Source organism: Lycium barbarum, chromosome 8, assembly GCF_019175385.1.
Source record: "Lycium barbarum isolate Lr01 chromosome 8, ASM1917538v2, whole genome shotgun sequence".
NCBI classification, from domain to species: domain Eukaryota; kingdom Viridiplantae; phylum Streptophyta; class Magnoliopsida; order Solanales; family Solanaceae; genus Lycium; species Lycium barbarum.
Window position 1 is genome coordinate 12,978,608 of NC_083344.1, and position 18,598 is coordinate 12,997,205.

At 35.1% G+C, this 18,598-nt stretch overlaps 1 long non-coding RNA gene across 2 annotated transcripts; it reads left to right on the forward strand.

Moving 5' to 3' along the window:
- The first annotated feature begins 578 nt into the window (after positions 1 to 578).
- On the forward strand, positions 579 to 12,160 carry LOC132605952 (uncharacterized). Of its 2 annotated transcripts, XR_009569513.1 has the most exons (3): positions 645 to 1,219; positions 2,709 to 3,083; positions 11,905 to 12,160. It is a non-coding gene; the product is annotated as an uncharacterized LOC132605952 (long non-coding RNA). The 2 variants fall into 2 exon arrangements; XR_009569512.1 differs by lacking the exon at positions 11,905 to 12,160 and having other exon boundaries at positions 579 to 1,219; positions 2,709 to 3,104.
- Positions 12,161 to 18,598: the final 6,438 nt, after the last annotated feature.

Consider the following 18,598-nt stretch of genomic DNA (forward strand, 5'->3'; position numbering starts at 1 on the left):
CTCAACTCTCCAACTCAACATACTTCATCACCCTTTTCCAGTTGAACTATACGTGATCTGATTTCTTATAACCCCAGATACGTAGGCTGCCCAAAACCAAGGCTCGATTGCATTTTTTTCTTTTCCCTTCTCGGGTCAAAACCCGTCTTTTTTTTCTCCTTGTTTTTCTAAGAACTCTTCGTGTTCCCAGTCAAAAAAAGTCAGATGTAGACACGTGATTTTTGACCCTCCCTGGGATTTCCACCTTTTAGTATTTAAAAGTTTCTTTTAGTTCTAGTTTTGTTATTTTTGCTTTATTATTTTTAGTAGATTTTATTTGAAAATTGAAAAGTTACAAAATAGAGTCATATTTTAAAATGCATTTTAGAAAGAAATAAAAAATTACCAAAAAAGATGTTTTCATTTAGTTTAGATTTTAAATATTAATATTCTTATTTGTGTGTTATATATATATATATATATATATATATATATATATATATATATATATATATAAAGAGTAAAAAGTTCAAAACAAAATATAAGACCAATCATAAATTGTCATTTGGTCACCTTATCCCTTCCATAACTAATTTTGGGACCACAGTCACCAATCATTCATTTGCACACTACAACAATACACACACAACATACTACGAAGTACACACATAGCTATATCACAGTGCACGCCTAACAATTTTTTTTTGGGTTTGGGGGTGGGGGGAGGGGAGGCTGATCCACAATTCATATATTCATTGAGAGAGCATAATTATCAGGGAGAATTCATAAGGAAGAGGCAGTGCACTTTTCTTTTTTGTTTTTAGAGCACCATAGGCATTGAGAAAGATATAAAAACACAGAGCAAAATTATGGGATGAATTTTGAGAGAGAGCATTCATTTTTCGTAGAGAGCTTTTGAGATACGGAATTAGGAGAGCACCAGTCCACTAGTTTTCGTCACCGAATCGGTGATTTCTTCACCAACAAATAAAAGACCATCCACTCCAGTTTCAAAAACCCCAAAAAACAGAGTTTTCATTTTGATGGAGTTTGGCTAGAGCATCTAAGTTGGGTTCGACATTTTCAGGGCTTGGGTTGGTGGTTCCATTCTAGTCTACCGGTCAGTGATCTAGTTCTGGTCTTAAATACCCCTTGTAAATAATCTAAGGAGCATGACAAAATTCCTTGAGAGAGCATAATTATCAGGGAGAATTTGGGCTTGGGAACACATTCTGCAAATGTAAGTAATGTGTCATCTTTCCCTGCTTGTTGTTTATATTTCCTTTTTCTTTCCTTTTTGGTTTTGTTTTGTGAGTTATAATTAAAGAGACTGTTTTGGTGAAAAGTCTCATAATACTTCATATTAATTTTTTCAAATAAAATTATGTTGGTGAAGGACAAAAAACGAGTCACCTTGATCAGAACATGAAGAAAGATCTTAAAAAAGCAGCCCACGAACCTTGTATGACCTCGATAAGTTGTTTGACTTAGGATCGTACAGATTCTTTTTAGAATACTCAGGTAATCTTTCTAGAACTTTTAAATTTCCTCTTTAAGTTTGAAATATTCAAAAATCCAATATACTTTTTTGTTGTGTGGGAATATGAAATGTTGAAATCTTGGCTCGCTGATCCAAAAAGAGAGAAAAATGATTCTCTGTCATTGAGTGATGAAACAAAAAAGAGTCCTCAAGTTTAGTAGTACTAATACTAAATTAATTTCAATTGTCATATAGTCATTAGTTGGTGTGATATGAGAATCAAGATAACACACAACCACCAACACTATATAGAAAATTGGTAGATGATATACAAATTAAGAAAGATCGAAACTAAAAAGTACTAAATCAATTAAATTAAAGCAAAAAAAACCTTTTTTTTTTAATTAGGCATAGCCTATGCGTTTTACATTCTATGGGGTTTATCCCCCAAGTTTCTCATTTGATCAAAACTATCATTCACTGTTGATACCTCCACAATAGTCAAGGCTTGCTTGGGGTTCTTTGGTCCACCTTTCTTAATATTGCTTTGTGCAGTGGTGGGTAGAACATGAATTTCCTATTCTTTTTAGACATTTTTTTGTTTTCATCTTCTCTTCCAAAATCCTCACAGTGACACCCTTGATTTGTTGAATCTCAGAGTTATCTTAATTCCCAGTGTTTTCGTTAGAGCTCTGTCCCATATCCTCAAGACAAGTATTCTTCTCTCTTTTGCAAATCATTTTCCTTTTTTTGACCCCTTTTCAATCTCCAAGTTGTCATTTTGTTTTCCAGTGTTGCTCATGGTATTCCCTACTGCATTGTCAACATCCCCTGGACCTGCCTATATTTTTAACTTATTGTCTAATTTTTTGCACTGATTTGTTGGAGAAATTGCTTAAACTTCATGCTTTGGGAGGGTCTCACTGTAATCTCATACCAACTAACGTTATGATTTCTTGTGAGGATGTTCAACTAGTTAACATGACATTTCGTTTATATGACACGCAAACTGTCATAAATGACTATAATAGTTTAGCTGAATTACCTAAGTTTATCCGTTCAATGTGAGAAATGTCAAAAGACGTCTTCCATCTGTATAACTATCTCCGCAGCCCAGATCATGTCTTACTATTTAAGTTCTTTTCATTTAACCTATAAATACTTCAGTACATTCTCTTTGAGTTCTACTTCAAATACTAAGTATCTTTTATGCACTTCAAGGAATCTCCTATCTGTATTTTCAATGCAGTTTGCACTTTGGATACCGAACAGACGTGCCAGGTTATTTCATATAAAAGCAATTAGAGGAGACGTGTTTGTGGCGAGCGGGAGTATTATGCTATATTTGATAAGTAAGCCTCTCCAGATCGTACAAGTGTGCGTCGAGCCCATGCGGATGGTTTAATTTTTATAAAATGGAGTTTCTCCCTTATTCATATAATTCCATATTTAAAAAAAAATGTTCAATTTTAAGTAAAATAATTGGCCCAAGTGTGCAGAGCAAGCATCGGGTGCAAACTGGAAGACTCGAATTCCTGAAACTAGTTTCTTGCATGTGACGGTCTGTGATGAGAAAGATCTCATAAAATTTATGATAAACATGTTTGGACATCTTCCATAAGACGTAAGTAAGCTTACTGTGTTATGTTTTTTTCTCCCTTTTTTATCTATTGATTGTTTGTTAAGACTATATTCTTTTAAGTGAGATCGAAGCTAGAGAGGATTAAGTCGATTAAATGAAAGCAAAAAAAATATTTTTTTAATTTAGGCATACCACTAATTTAGTATTCAAGGTATAAATTGTAACGATCCGTTTTGTCGTTATTGTAAAAATTCCGAAATATTCGCAATCGTGTCATCCTAGACCTTTTCGTGCGCTAAGTATTCCCGACGGACATCTAGAGTACTAGTGGGACCCATTGTGCAGGAAGGAATCAATCATCGAAATTCGAGTCAGGGACCCAGTTAGACCGCCCCAGCGCTGGGTTGAGGGTTACAGTGGCCACGCTCCAGCGGCCATGTCCCCGCTGAAGCGCTGGTGTTGTGGTGGTATCAGACCGTTACAGCGGCTATGCGAGCGCTGAAGCGCTGCCGGCAGGTCAACCGCTGAAGCAGTGATGCACAGTTAAAACGACTGACTTTGGAAGCGGAACACGAACCTATTTCGGGAATTGGTCTCATTTTCTCGCAACCCTAAATTTCAGCCGCCCCAGGTCTTTTGGGAAGCCTAAAATCAGATTTGTTGGTCATGGTAATCCTTCTAACACCTTCTAATTTCTTCCTTCACCTAGTAAATTACTCCTAAAAAAGTCTTCACCTAGAGTACCATGTAATGGGTATTGCAAATCCCTAGAGTTGGAGGAATGTTGGGTTAGCATTATCTTTCACATGTATTCCATTAAGTAATCTTCCATGCTCTTCACCTAGATGGGCTAATAATCTAGATTCCTACCTTCTTTCTTCTTAAAAATGTGTTTTTCCATAAATCTTGGAAATAAGTCTTTCTCAAGGGTAAGCTTAAAAATGGTAACTTTACCTAGCTAATGGCTGATAACGTCCAAATCCACCCTATTAATTAGAATGAGCACGGTCGTATGCAAATATATTTTACCCAACTATGAGTCGGGGTCGAATCCCACAGAGAACAATATGTAGGCGATTAGGAAAAGTAGGAATTTTCACCAACTACGCTAAAGCCAAACGATAGATAATATTTTGGTTTTGTTTGAGGGAAAATTATAACTAATGCAAAAATGTAACTAACCTAGAAAGCAAGTAAAATGATCAATGGCCACAAGCATGGATACAAGGGAAACTACGCTCAAGTAACGATCCAATGTACTTCATGATTTACAAATAATGGTGACTTTATATTACTTAGCCTCGGATAATGACTCTAATTTAGCTTCTTCCGAAGACTAACTAGACTACCTAATTGAATATCCCTAAAGCAATTAGGAGCATTAAGAACACCCGAATATGGCTACAAGTGGTGTCGCCTATTCCTAGGTCGATTTCCATTAGATGAGGGTTAACGCCCCAAATTCTTGTTAATTAATCTTTTCCAATCCCGAGTTTGCCTCTTCCAAGTTTAAACCGAAATAAATGGGCAAGTCTTAGGGTTAGCTACTCCCTTAAGAATCATTCAACATGAGATTAATTAAAGAAACAATAACTCACTTCATTAGGGATAAAATCATTCAACACATAAGCAAAACAAGAGATTCAATCCAAACTTAAACAATATATACTTCCATAAACAAGGTTCAAATATTGAAATGAAATACTACACACATAAATATTCAATACCAAACAAGAAATTGAAGAAAGGATTAAGAATATCTCACTAAAGTGCTTCCAATCTTCTCCTCCAATGTGTTGGTGTGAAACCCTAGCCTCCAAGGACTTGTGTTGAGCCAAAGATGATCATGTTTTGTTGCCCTAAGCCTCTCTTTATGCCCAGATTTTTCCAAGTCAAAACAATGACAAAATATGCCCCAACTTTCAGTTTTTGCAGTTCTGCCCGTTTTTTGCAGTTCTGTCCCGTTTTTGCAAAACTGTCCCATTTGGCCTCTTTTTGACTAAATTTTCACTTGGTTTCTTCTGATCACTTCTAAATCACATAAGACCTGTAAAATAGATGTAAATGATATTAAATACACTATTTTCTCAAGCAAATATAGCAAAAATATAAGATTAAAGAAGAGATAAGTTGGTAAAATACCAACTTATCAAACCCCCAAACTTAAACTATTGCTTGTCCTCAAGCAATTCAAAACATAAAATCTCTTTCTAAGGAATTGACTCAATAGTGCACCAACATCATACCAAATTAAAAAGTCTACTTTAAGCACAAAAACATGACTTTGATTGGTACCAACAATTAATTCAAAACATATGAATCACCAACTTCTTCTTAAAAACTTCATTTTCTTTTCAAGTGCTCAAACACCAAGTTGATCAAAGTAGCAATCAAGTCATGACACTAAAGCTTCAAAATTTGACTCCTTATCACAAAACAACTTTCTTTTGTTCATTCCTCTCAATTGGAAAATGGAACAATTTCACAACTTAAATTCTCATGTGCCCTTACACTCAAGAGAGAATCCCACATTTAGAAAATGTAAGTCAAAACACAATGGGATATTAAATAGAAAGAATTAACTCTCTTCTCTCACAAAGATGTTCAATTGCACAAGTAGTACCATAAGCTTGCCCTTCATGTATTTCTCCACTAATATAGACACACTTGGTTCAAAATCAATTAGGACTTAAAGGGTTGTAATGTAGGCTTTTGGTTAAGGTAGGAACATAATTTGGAAATAGTGACTCAAAAACCTCCCTAAGCACTACAATTTTCAACAATCAAAGCACACTTCCTTTGAAATTTTTCCACCCATTTCTTCATTTTTCATTTCACCAACTAGTCTTCCCTTTATTCACAACTCTTCATTATTCCTTCCTTTTTTTTTTCTTTTTCAAAATAACAAGGAAGTTTCCATTTTTTTTTTTTACTACTTCATTTTTTTTCTTTCACCTTAAAGTAACTCCCACATCACAACTTTTTCCAACTATCACCCCCAAACTTAGGCTTTTAGCCTACGTTTGCACTTTCAACGCACTTAAGGAGGTAGGGTACCAAAAGATGGATCAATGAAGAACAGAATGTTAAAGCTTGTAATATGGTTGCCAAAGAAAAGATTAAAGGCTCAAAAGGGGTTGACTAGGGAAAATATGCAAGGGTAGGAAATTTAAGGCAACAAAAGCGGTTCAAGGAAGGCCTAACATCATTTTTCAAACCAAGTGTAGTCTAGGATTTCGCCTTGAAACTCATTCCGGGCAAGTTCTAGACCACAAATAATGCAAAAGAACTCACAAATAAACCTCATCACACATGGCACATGAAAACTCAAGTAGAATATGTATCCAAGAACCAATTGAAACAAATGAACTCAAAAAGTCACTCATAGCCTAAAGAGACTAATTAGTGAAAGTAAGAGCAAAAAATTAAATCTAAAAGTCACAATAAGAAACCTTACTTCAATCATTTTTCTTTTTCCAAAATCAAGAGTTCATATGTTAAGGTTTAAATAAGTTGGTACCAAGCAAGCCAAAAATTAGCCAAGGGGTAAAACATCACATCCCAACACCATTTTTACTCCTAAACTACCTAACTAAGAACGGAAATAAATTAACAAAAGTGACTAATTCACAACATGCAAAACGAACGAAATTTTCAAGAATTTGAACAAGTTCCATTTGTAACGTTTGTCCACAGCCACACCAACAGTCACAAAATAAGCCCGACAAGGGCACACAATCAAGCATAACCAAAATATAGCGTGCTACCACATGCCACCCCCAACTAAAAACATTGCAGTGTCCTCACTGCACAAGCAAAAACTGGACAGTTTTGCAAAAACTAGACAGTTTTGCAGAAGCAAAAACTGAACAGTTTCTGCAATTTTCAGCAGCTACTGGTTTGGGGCTGTCCGAAAATTCGACCTGCTCAAAAAAACTCCAAAAATTCTGAAACTTTGCAGATTAGTCAAAAACCATAAACAAAACTATTCTAAAAAATCAAATTTCAAAAATAATTTAAATTTTTTAAAACGATGGGTTGCCTCCCACCAAGCGCTTAAGTTAACGTCGCGGCACGACGGTTACCTTTTACCACTTTTCCCTCCATTTGGAAGATATGAATTTGCGCCCCAACTTTGAATCAAGATTTCGGTGATGCTCATGAGGCGGTGGTAGGAAAGCAAAGAGGCCAACTCTCGGGTGTCGCATTTTGCACTTCTTGGCCCTTAAGTGAGGCATGCCATTTTGTCTTCTTGGCATAGCAAACTTCAAAATAAAAACGTTTTCTTCTTCATATCCAAAATTCTCCATTGGCTTGTTTGGTTCAACTTCCATATCATCAACCAAGCACAATGTTGAAAAATGTTTCGAATGTGGTCCAACGCACTCAAATTTCAAATTTGCATGAATTTTGACATCCTTACCCATAAATGAACTAGAGTCTTCAAAAACGATTTCATGAACTTTTTTATGCAACTCTAGTATCATTTCTTCAATCTCGGCATCATTCACTATTTTTGGATTTGTTGGTTGGTAATTGATCATTAGCTCTTGAAAATCAATAGTGACCACTTCTTCATTGGAAATCAACTTAAAACTACTATCCATGGCCTTTTGATGTTGAGCGTCACATGCCTCAATCTTTGCATTCAATTCGGCCTCCAATTTTTTGATAGCAATTTCAAGTAACTTCACTTCTTGACTTTGCTCAACATGCATTTTTAGATATTCTTTCATCATCCGTGAAAAGCCTTCACGGTGATCCCCATAGATTTCAAGTTTTTGAGCTTGATTCATTAGCCAATCTTGGCTCACAATATCCACTTTGTCAAGTTTGTCTTCATGGTGAGAATCGTCCAAAGCTTGTAAAAATCCTAACGTGGTGAAATCCATGTTTTGGATAGTTTCATCATCTCCATATTGAACTACTTCCCACCATTTGGCCACAATTTTTCCATATTTTTCATTTCTCCCCATAATGCCACTCAACATTTCCTCAATTTCCTCTTTTCGAGTATTGGAGATTTCTTCTTTATGACTTGGCTCATTTTCTTCAAGTTGAACCACTTCTTCAATTTCACAACTCTTGTTGGGGTCACAAGAATTTTCGGGCTCATCTTGTAAATTTGAAATCTCTTCTTTAACTACTTCATTTTGAAGAATAGGCACATTCATGGAAATTGAAAAATTTTCATCCTTAAGTGATTTGTTCATTTCTAAAATGGATTGCCCGACGAGTTCTCGCTCCTCCTCCCTTTCCCGATCAAAGTATGCTTGGAGCAATTCCATGATACCTTCATATCCGGTACTTTGCCCTTCGTTTGCCATATCGTTGTTCCTATCAAACTCAAAAGCACAACTAATATTTTCATTAGAACAACTTGGGGGAGGGGAAGGAAAATAATTAGGACAATCACTCCAATGTCCATTTTGACCATCACATATATTACAAATATTCCCATCATAGGATTGAGACGGTGCACACATCTCTCTCCCGGGAGCATTTACACAATCTTGCCAAAAGTGAGGTCCTCCACAATATGGACATGGGTCATCAAAGTATGAACAACTACCATCCAACCAATTTTCATTATATGATGCCATTTTGTTTTTAGCAAAAGCAAAAACTGGACAGTTTTGTAGAAACAGAAACTGGACAGTTTTGCAGAAGCAAAAACTGGACAGTTTTTCAGAAACTGGACAGTTTTGCAAAAGTAAAAACTGGACAGTTTTTCAGAACTGGACAGTTTCTGCAAGTGCAAAAACTGGACAGTTTTTCAGAAACTGGACAGTTTTGCAAAAACTGGACAGTTTTTTTTTTTTTTTTTTTTTTTTTTTTTTTTTTTATAAAGCAAAGAAAGTTTGGACCAAAGCAAGTTAGATTAAATCCCAAACTAACCCAAATACGCCAAATTGTTCCCCGGCAACGGCGCCATTTTTGATAACGTCCAAATCCACCCTATTAATTAGAATGGGCACGGTCGTATGCAAATATATTTTACCCAACTATGAGTCGGGGTTGAATCCCACAAAGAACAATATGTAGGCGATTAGGAAAAGTAGGAATTTTCACCAACTACGCTAAAGCCAAACGATAGATAATATTTTGGTTATGTTTGAGGGAAAATTATAACTAATGCAAAAATGTAACTTACCTAGAAAGCAAGTAAAATGATCAATGGCCACAAGCATGGATACAAGGGAAACTACGCTCAAGTAACGATCCAATGTACTTCATGATTTACAAATAATGGTGACTTTATATTACTTAGCCTCGGATAATGACTCTAATTTAGCTTCTTCCGAAGACTAACTAGACTACCTAATTGAATATCCCTAAAGCAATTAGGAGCATTAAGAACACCCGAATATGGCTACAAGTGTTGTCGCCTATTCCTAGGTCGATTTCCATTAAATGAGGGTTAACGCCCCAAATTCTTGTTAATTAATCTTTTCCAATCCCGAGTTTGCCTCTTCCAAGTTTAAACCGAAATAAATGGGCAAGTCTTAGGGTTAGCTACTCCCTTAAGAATCATTCAACATGAGATTAATTAAAGAAACAATAACTCACTTCATTAGGGATAAAATCATTCAACACATAAGCAAAACAAGAGATTCAATCCAAACTTAAACAATATATACTTCCATAAACAAGGTTCAAATATTGAAATGAAATACTACACACATAAATATTCAATACCAAACAAGAAATTGAAGAAAGGATTAAGAATATCTCATTAAAGTGCTTCCAATCTTCTCCTCCAATGTGTTGGTGTGAAACCCTAGCCTCCAAGGACTTGTGTTGAGCCAAAGATGATCATGTTTTGTTGCCCTAAGCCTCTCTTTATGCCCAGATTTTTCCAAGTCAAAACAATGACAAAATATGCCCCAACTTTCAGTTTTTGCAGTTCTGCCCGTTTTTTGCAGTTCTGTCCCGTTTTTGCAAAACTGTCCAGTTTGGACAGTTTTGCAAAACTGTCCCATTTGGCCTCTTTTTGACTAAATTTTCACTTGGTTTCTTCTGATCACTTCTAAATCACATAAGACCTGTAAAATAAATGTAAATGATATTAAATACACTATTTTCTCAAGCAAATATAGCAAAAATATAAGATTAAAGAAGAGATAAGTTGGTAAAATACCAACTTATCAATGGCTTAAATAGTTGACCTTATCCATGGAAGCAGATTGATAAATCACCTAATGTTGTTATGAATGAAATCTAGAGGTGGGTTAAGTTTCCAAAGCTTCCTTATTAAACCAAAATCTCTAATAAGGGTTCTAATGATGATCTCTATTCTTGGACCTCATGTTTGTCCCAAAGTTCCTTCGTGCGGATTACGACGTGATGATCGAATTGAAGAATCAACGGATGCTCGTGGCACCAGCTCGGCCTTGAGGTAGGTTACGACTTTCCTTTTAGTAGACTCCGGTTAGTTTCCCATATTCATGTATTAGAAGGGACAGAGAATGCATGTGTAGGAATTGGAGATTTGGGATGGAATCATAGGATGGTAGTGCTGTGCGATTTGTATGTTCGTGCTTGTGGCCTGTAGCTTCTTTAGGATTCTTGATTTGGTTTTCTTAGGTATCGGTGTATTTTATGCGACTTGGAATTAGTGGGTGGTACCTATTTTTCTATGTCTCACGATGAGAATTTGCGTAATAAGTGATTAATTGTGCTATGCCATCAATAGTGAATCTAGTTGATAAATGGACGAATAAAATGTACCAGCGATTATGATTGAGTTCTAGACTGAGTAGTAACGAATGTCTTATGAGTAGAAGGTAAATTTCCTTGTACTAAGCTAATAGGCTAATAAAGGGAGAGCGGTAACATTGTATTGCGACTTGATTGATCTATTGTGTTGGCTTGATGCCACGTGTGGCTAATTGGTATTGGGGATTGTGTTATTGGGGTGCCTTAATTTAATGTTGATACGGGGATAGATTCCATATGACTTGTGTAGTTATTGATGATATTGTTGGCATACCCATGTTGGTATTTGTGACATTGATATATTGTTGGCATACTCTTGTTGGTACTTGTGATATTGAGCATGGTTATTGTTATTCAAACATGCATCGCACGCACTCTCATTCTTTATGATATACTGTTGAGACACTGATGATACTTGATGAAACATTGTGATGAGCTTGGCTCAATTTTAAAATAAGAGTGATGTGAGAGTCGAATATCTGATGTTAGTTTCGGAATCGTGGATTGAGTGAGTGCATGGACTCTGCAGGTCCCCTAGGGTGGTGCCGGAGAGAACCCCCCGTGGGAAAAGATCCGGGACGAGTGGCACTTAGACTTCGCGAGTCACCTTGGGTTGTGCTACCGAGATGTCGATATTTCCGTCCAGAGTACATGTGTACACAACATTTGCATGGCATTGCATTGCATCCATACATAATTGCATTGCATTCACAGGTTATTTTAAGATGCTTTGGTGTTGTACTTGTGATGTCGGTTTCGGATTGGTTCTATGGAGACTTGATACAATTGGGTTTAGATGTTCTACTTAGGCGATGACGTGTTCTTGGTTCCGAATATGGTTACCTTATACTTGTCGATTTATCTCGTAGATCGTTCGTAGGATCAGTTATATGTTTGGCCTCTAAATGATGTAGAATAAAGATATCATAATGATGAGTTGACTTTTAGACTAAAAACGAATGGTATAATGATATATGATTCTTGTGATAATGTTGTGGAATTGACTTATGGTTATTAGAGGATAGTTAATGATTTGAAGATATTGATGTTATAATGAGTGGTAGATAATGTATCACTTGATTTAGTTACTTATTATGCTTATTTGTGAATTCTTTTACTAATATGTGTTTCTAACCATTGTCAGCCTATGATACCTACTCATTACGCGTGGATTGTACTGATACTGCTCTTGCGAAAGGGTGTAGAGTGTTTCAGGTGGTTGATTGTGACATATTCGGAAATGTGCGGTGCCTATCTTGAAGGCCTCCTCCCACTTCATTCCGGGATGGAGGTTGAGACTTAGAATGTTGTTGTAATCTGGATCATTAGTCGGTCTTGTACTAGTCTAGACCAGGTCGTGGGAAGTCAGAATAAGTCTGTAATTATTTAACTGTTGTAATCATTGTCAATCTTGAGTTATTAAATGAATTGATTTCCGCTGTTAATTGTACTTATTTATTGGATTATTCAAATTGTCTTTATTGATTGAAGTGTTGTTTGATTGAGGGTTCGCCTACCGAGGAAGGAAAGGTAGGTGCCCGTGCGATCCTAAATTGGATCGTGACATAAATGTCATCTAACTTTTCATTGTTATTTTGGTAAATTAACTTTGACGTTTTTGCCTTTCCACTTTTAGAGTAGTATTGGTATATATAACACATATATGCAAAAAGTTAGTGTCACTCTCTATTTTTTTTAACTTTCTATTTTTTGGTACTTATTATTTATTATGTAATTTTTTTGGAAGAGAGTAATTCAAGTTAAATATATGTTAGTCATTTGTTTACAATAGATTACCTTGGATTTTGTTGTAAGAAACTTTATTTATCAACTATTTATCCGACCCCCTTACGACCCCGTTTGTGATCAAGTAATAGTTGACGAGTTTGATTTTGTTTTAATACCACGCAAAACCATAGTAGCTGTTTGAGTCATTCTTTGGAATTTCCAGTCGATTTAGGTGCTGGGAAATTTATTTTTGGTGTCAAGTTCTGGTGAGTCTCTGAATTTCATAATCAATTTGCTCAAAGATAATTTCGGCATTGATGTCCATTTTTTCCTTCATCTACTGTTTTAATATCGTTAAGTTCATGTTTTGTTCGTTGAAGAAAGGTCTAAAAAAAAGGCCCAAGATTCTAGTATGACATCGATAAGTTGGTTGACTCAGGATCGTACAAATTCTTTTGAACATACTCAGGTGATCTTTCTAGAACTTTTAAAGTTCCTCTTTAAGTTTTCAAATATTCGAAAATCCAATTGATATTTGGAAGAAATATCTATATTTTGTGTCATTTCCCCTCGAATATTGATTTTTTGTGTGGATTCAAATAGAAGAATACATCATTCTGTATAAGCAATCCCGGGCCTCACTATATTATTAACTTATTGTCTAATTATTTGCAGTGGTTTGTTGGAGAAATTACTTAAACTTCATGCTTTGGGAGGGTCTCACTATAATATCATACCAACTAATGTTATGATTTCTCCCGAGGACGTGCAACTAGATAACATGACATTTCGTTTATATGACGCGCAAACTGCTAGAGATGACTATACTAGTTTAGCTGAATTACCTAAGTTTTTCCGTTCAGTGCAAGAAATGTCAAAAGATGTCTTCCATCTGTATAACTACTTTCGCAGCCCAGACCATGTCTTAGTGTATAAGTTTTTCTCATTCAACCTATAAATATTTCAGTACATTCTCTTTGAGTTCTACTTCAAATACTAAGTATCTTTTATGTATTTCAAGGGACCTCCTATCAGTATTTTTAAATGCAGTTTGCACTTTGGATACCGAGCAAACATGCCAGGTTATTTCATATAAAAGCAATTAGAGGAGACGTGTTTGTGGCTAGTGGGAGGATCATGCTATATATGATAAGTAATTCCTGCAACTAGTTTCTTGCGTGGGACGGTCCGTGATGAGAAAGATCTCATAAAATTTATGAGAAACATGTTTGGACATCTTCCAGAAGACGTAAGTAAGCTTATTATGTTATGTTTTTTTCTCCATTTTTAATCTATTAATTGTTTATTAAGACTATATTCTTTTAAGAGAGATCGAAGCTAGAAAGGATTAAATCGATTAAATGAAAGAAAAAAAGTATTTTTTTAATTTAGGCATAACACTAATTTAGTATTCAAGGTATAAATGTCATCAAACTTTTCATTTTTATTTTGGGAAATTAACTTTGACGATACACACACACATATATATGCAAAAAGTTAGTGTCACTTTTTTTTTCGGACTTATTATTTATTGTGTAAGTTTTTTAGAAGAGAGTTAATTCAAGCTAAATATATGTTAGCATTTGTTTACGATACATTACCTTGGATTTTGTTGTAAGAAACTTTATTTAACAACTATTTATCAGACCCCCTTACGGCCCCGTTTGTGGTCAAGTAATAATAGTTGACGAGTTTGATTTTGTTTTAACACCACCCGAACCATTGTATATGTTTGAGTCATTCTTTGGAGTTTCCAGTCGATTTGGGCGCTAGGAAATTTATTTTTGGTGTCAAGTTCTGGTGAGTCTCCAAATTTCATTATCAATTCGCTCAAAGATAATTCCGGCATTGATGTCCATTTTTCCCCCTTATCTACTGTTTTAATATCATTAAGTTCATGTTTTGCTGGTTGAAGAAAGATCTAAAATAAAGGCCCAAGAATCTAGTATGACCTCGATAAATTGGTTGACTCAGGATCGTACAGATTCTTTTGAACATACTCAGGTGATCTTTCTAGAACTTTTAAAGTTCCTCTTTAAGTTTTCAAATATTCGAAAATCCAATTGATATTTGGCACAACTATCTATATTTTGGGTCATTTCCCCTCGAATATTGATGTTTTGCATGGATTCAAATAGAAGAGTACATCATTATTTATAGCAATCCCGATCCCTCACTATATTTTTAACTTATTGTCTAATTTTTTGCACTGGTTTATTGGAGAAATTGCTTAAACTTCATGCTTTGGGAGGGTCTCACTATAATCACATACCAACTAACGTTATGATTTGTTGTGAGGACGTTCAACTAGTTAACATGACGTTCCGTTATATGACGCGCAAACTGTTAGAGATGACTATAATAGTTTAGCTGAATTACCTAAGTTTTTCCATTCAGTGCGAGAAATGTCAAAAGATGTCTTCCATCTAAATAACTATTTTCTGCAGCTCGGATCATGTCTTACTGTATAAGTTCTTCTCATTCTACCTATAAATGTTTCAGTACATTCTCTTTGAGTTCTACTTCAAATACTACGTATCTTTTATGCATCTCAAGGAATCTCCTATCTGTATTTTCGATGCACTTTGCACTTTGGATACCGAACAGACGTGCTAGGTTGTTTCATATAAAAGAAATTAGAGGATTCGTGTTTGTGGTGACCGTGAGTATCATGCTATAATTGATAAGTAAGCCTCTCTAGACCATACAAGTGCACGTCGAGTCCATGCAGGATGGTTTAATCTTTATTTCATTGAGTTTCTCCCGTATTCATATAATTCCATATTTAAAAAAAAAAGGTCAATTTTAAGTAAAATAACTGGCCCAAATGTGTCTAGCGAGCATCGGGTGCAAACTGGAAGACTCGAATTCCTGAAACTAGTTTCATGCTTGGGACGGTCCATGAAACGAAAGATCTCATAAAATTTATGAGAAACATGTTTGGACATCTTCCAGAAAACATAAGTAGGCTTACTGAGTTATGTTTTTTCTCCCTTTTTTATCTATCTATTAATTGTTTGTTAAGACTATATTCTTTTAAGAGAGATCGAAGCTAGAAAAGATTAAATCGATTAAATGAAAGGGAAAAAAGGTTTTTTTTTTTTTAATTTAGGCATAACACTAATTTAGTATTCAAGGTATAAATGTCATCTAACTTTTCATCATTATTTTGGTAAATTAACTTTGACGTTTTTACCTTTCCACTTTTAGAATTGTATAACTCAATGATATTAAAACAGTAGATAAGGAAAAAAATGGACATCAATGCCGAAATTATCTTTGAGCAAATTGATAATGAAATTTGGAGACTTACCGGAACTTGACACAAAAATAAATTTCACAACGCCTAAATCGACGGAATATTCCAAAGAATGACTAAAACAACTACTATGGTTTCGGGTGGTATTAAAACAAAATCAAACTCATCAACTATTACTGGACCACAAACGGGGCCATAAGGGGGTCGGATAAATAGTTGATAAATAGAGTTTCTTACAAAAAAAAATCCAAGGTATGTATTGGGGAAAATAGCAATAATTCATCCTAACGTTTGGCCGGATTATTTATAACACACTCAACCTTTACGGATGATCTATTACCCCCTATACCTATTTATAGTGTGTTTTATTAGCATTTTTGTGGTGAGCTGGACACGAGCGTGAAGACACGCACAAGGGGCGCGTAAGGTGCATATTAAACTCGGTTGACCCCCTTTTTTTGCCACTTGGCCCTCCCAACGGCAATTTTTTTTAATCCCCTCAATTTATCCATGATTGACCCATTTCAATACCACATTACCCGATTGGGACTCCATTGAAGCTTAAAAATTTGAAACGCTAACTTCAAATTAAGGGATGGAGTCAAAGGGTAAGTTACAAACTTGAGTAAATTTCCCCTTTTCTTTCATTTTTTTCTTATAAATCCAAAGATAAATTAAAAGTTGATTAGCATATACACGTGTCATTTACTAATTGGCCTCTTTATTTCATTACATTTGAATATTATCACTAAACTAAAGTGATATCTTTTTCTCCTTTAATTTAATATTATATTTAATTAAATTAACACATCATCTCTAATCCTTCCTTTCACCAATTTTTCCGACCAATAATGTTTCAGGCAACTTGCTTTTGTTTGGCGCGAAACTGATCTCTTAAGCATTCTACTGCAATTAGGGGTGGACGTTCGGGCCATCGGATTGGATATGAAATTTTCGGTTTGGATATGCGGTTTTCAAATTGAAGAAATTACAATCCAAATCCAATCCAAATAAGTTCGGATTGGATTGGATATTTTAAGTTCGGTTTGGGTATTTCAGATTTTCGGATTTGACTCTTGAGATTTAAAGCAAATTTATTAGGAATGAATTCATGTGTTAGTTCCACGGAGGTAAATCTAAATCTTAATTGCTCAATAAAAAAAGCTTGACAGTTCAAATTAGGATTAACAAATTGAAGTCATGTCCAACATAGTAAATCCATACAAAATAAAAGCATTCTGGAAAAGTGGAAATGAACAAAATAAAATCTAAGTAGTCATCTGGAAAAATAACAAAGAACTCTGTCGTGGGTGACACTAACGTGAGACTTTTGAGACTTGAGAAGTAAGAAAACCCTATATTATATTTGATTTAGTAGAGAATTGTATATTGGACTTAATATTTTAATGAGTAGGGCCTTAGGTACTAATCTATTGGACCTTCAGAAACTAGACTTATTAGTACTGGGCACTAGGGGTGGGCATGGTACGGTATATACCGAATACCATACCGATACCGAAATTTTTAATACCGCGGTTTTGGTATTGCGGTATTTGGTATGGTATTTGGTATGAATTTAAATTTTTTTTGGTATTCGGTACGGTATTTGGTATTTATAAAATGGATACCGAGATACCGTATACCGTACCGAAGTTTATACTACATCTATACAATCCATATATATTATATTTACTACTGCTAAATATATAGACTAGATTTCTTAGAAAAAATTACATCACATCTCATTTAATGCCAATTTATACTGTGGACCTGTTTCCATTTCTGCTTATGGTGATATTACTAAGATCTCTTCTTCTGTTCAACAAGCATTAAATAGTACTGGAATTGGCCTTAATCATGTTCCTGCAGGTATAATTTTGTTGACTTATGTGTTAAGTTACGTTTTTTTTTTATGTGTTTTTTTTTTTTTTTTTGATTTATAATTGAAGTAATACTCACTTGCATATTTATGTTTACTGTGACCATGATGACTGCCAATAATCTTACAGCAGTCGTTCAAAATTTAACAAAAAAGAAAACCATATCTGGAACTCAAAACTACCACAAGAAAACTCCAAGCTTGTTTAGTAATAATAAAGCAAAACAAGTAAACAAAGGGCCTTCTAACATAACTGAATCACAACATCTGGAGGAAAGCCTCTGTGAACCTAAGGGGTGCCACCTATTCGCGTCTATAGGATCTTTTTGTCTTTCAGTGGACCTCTTAGAATTTTTCTTAGAACCTTGACGTTGAAAACAGCATACTGCTTTTTGAACTCTACCTCAGGATCGGTTAGATCTTGTTGGATTTTGGGTTTGTGAGTGTCCGGTTGGTGATGATATATACGTAAGTGGAAGTTAAATAAATTATGGTTACCGAAATACCGTACCGTGAAATACCGAAACCGAACTTAAAAATACCGAACCATACCGAATTAGTTTGGTATGGTAATGGTATCGTATTTTTAAAAACCGAATACCGAAGTTACCGAACCGAAGTTTCAAATACCGTACCATACCGTACCATGCCCACCCCTACTGGGCACATATGATATAGATAGGGCTAGATCTAAGGTATAAATTTTTTGAATTTTCGGATATCCAAAAATTCGTAGTACTAAATCCATATTCAATCCGAAATTCATAAATTTTAAAAATAAAATCTGAAGTCCAATCATAATCCAAATATCCAAACTAAATATTTAAAAAGTTCGGATTTCAGGTTGGCCTAAACTGTGCCTACTCCTAGCTGCAATTGTCTCTTTTTGGTCTACTAATTCACTGAAGCCTTATCAAGCACCTTTTGAAGGATAATTGGTCGTGAATCAGGTCAAATTTTTTCGATTTTTGT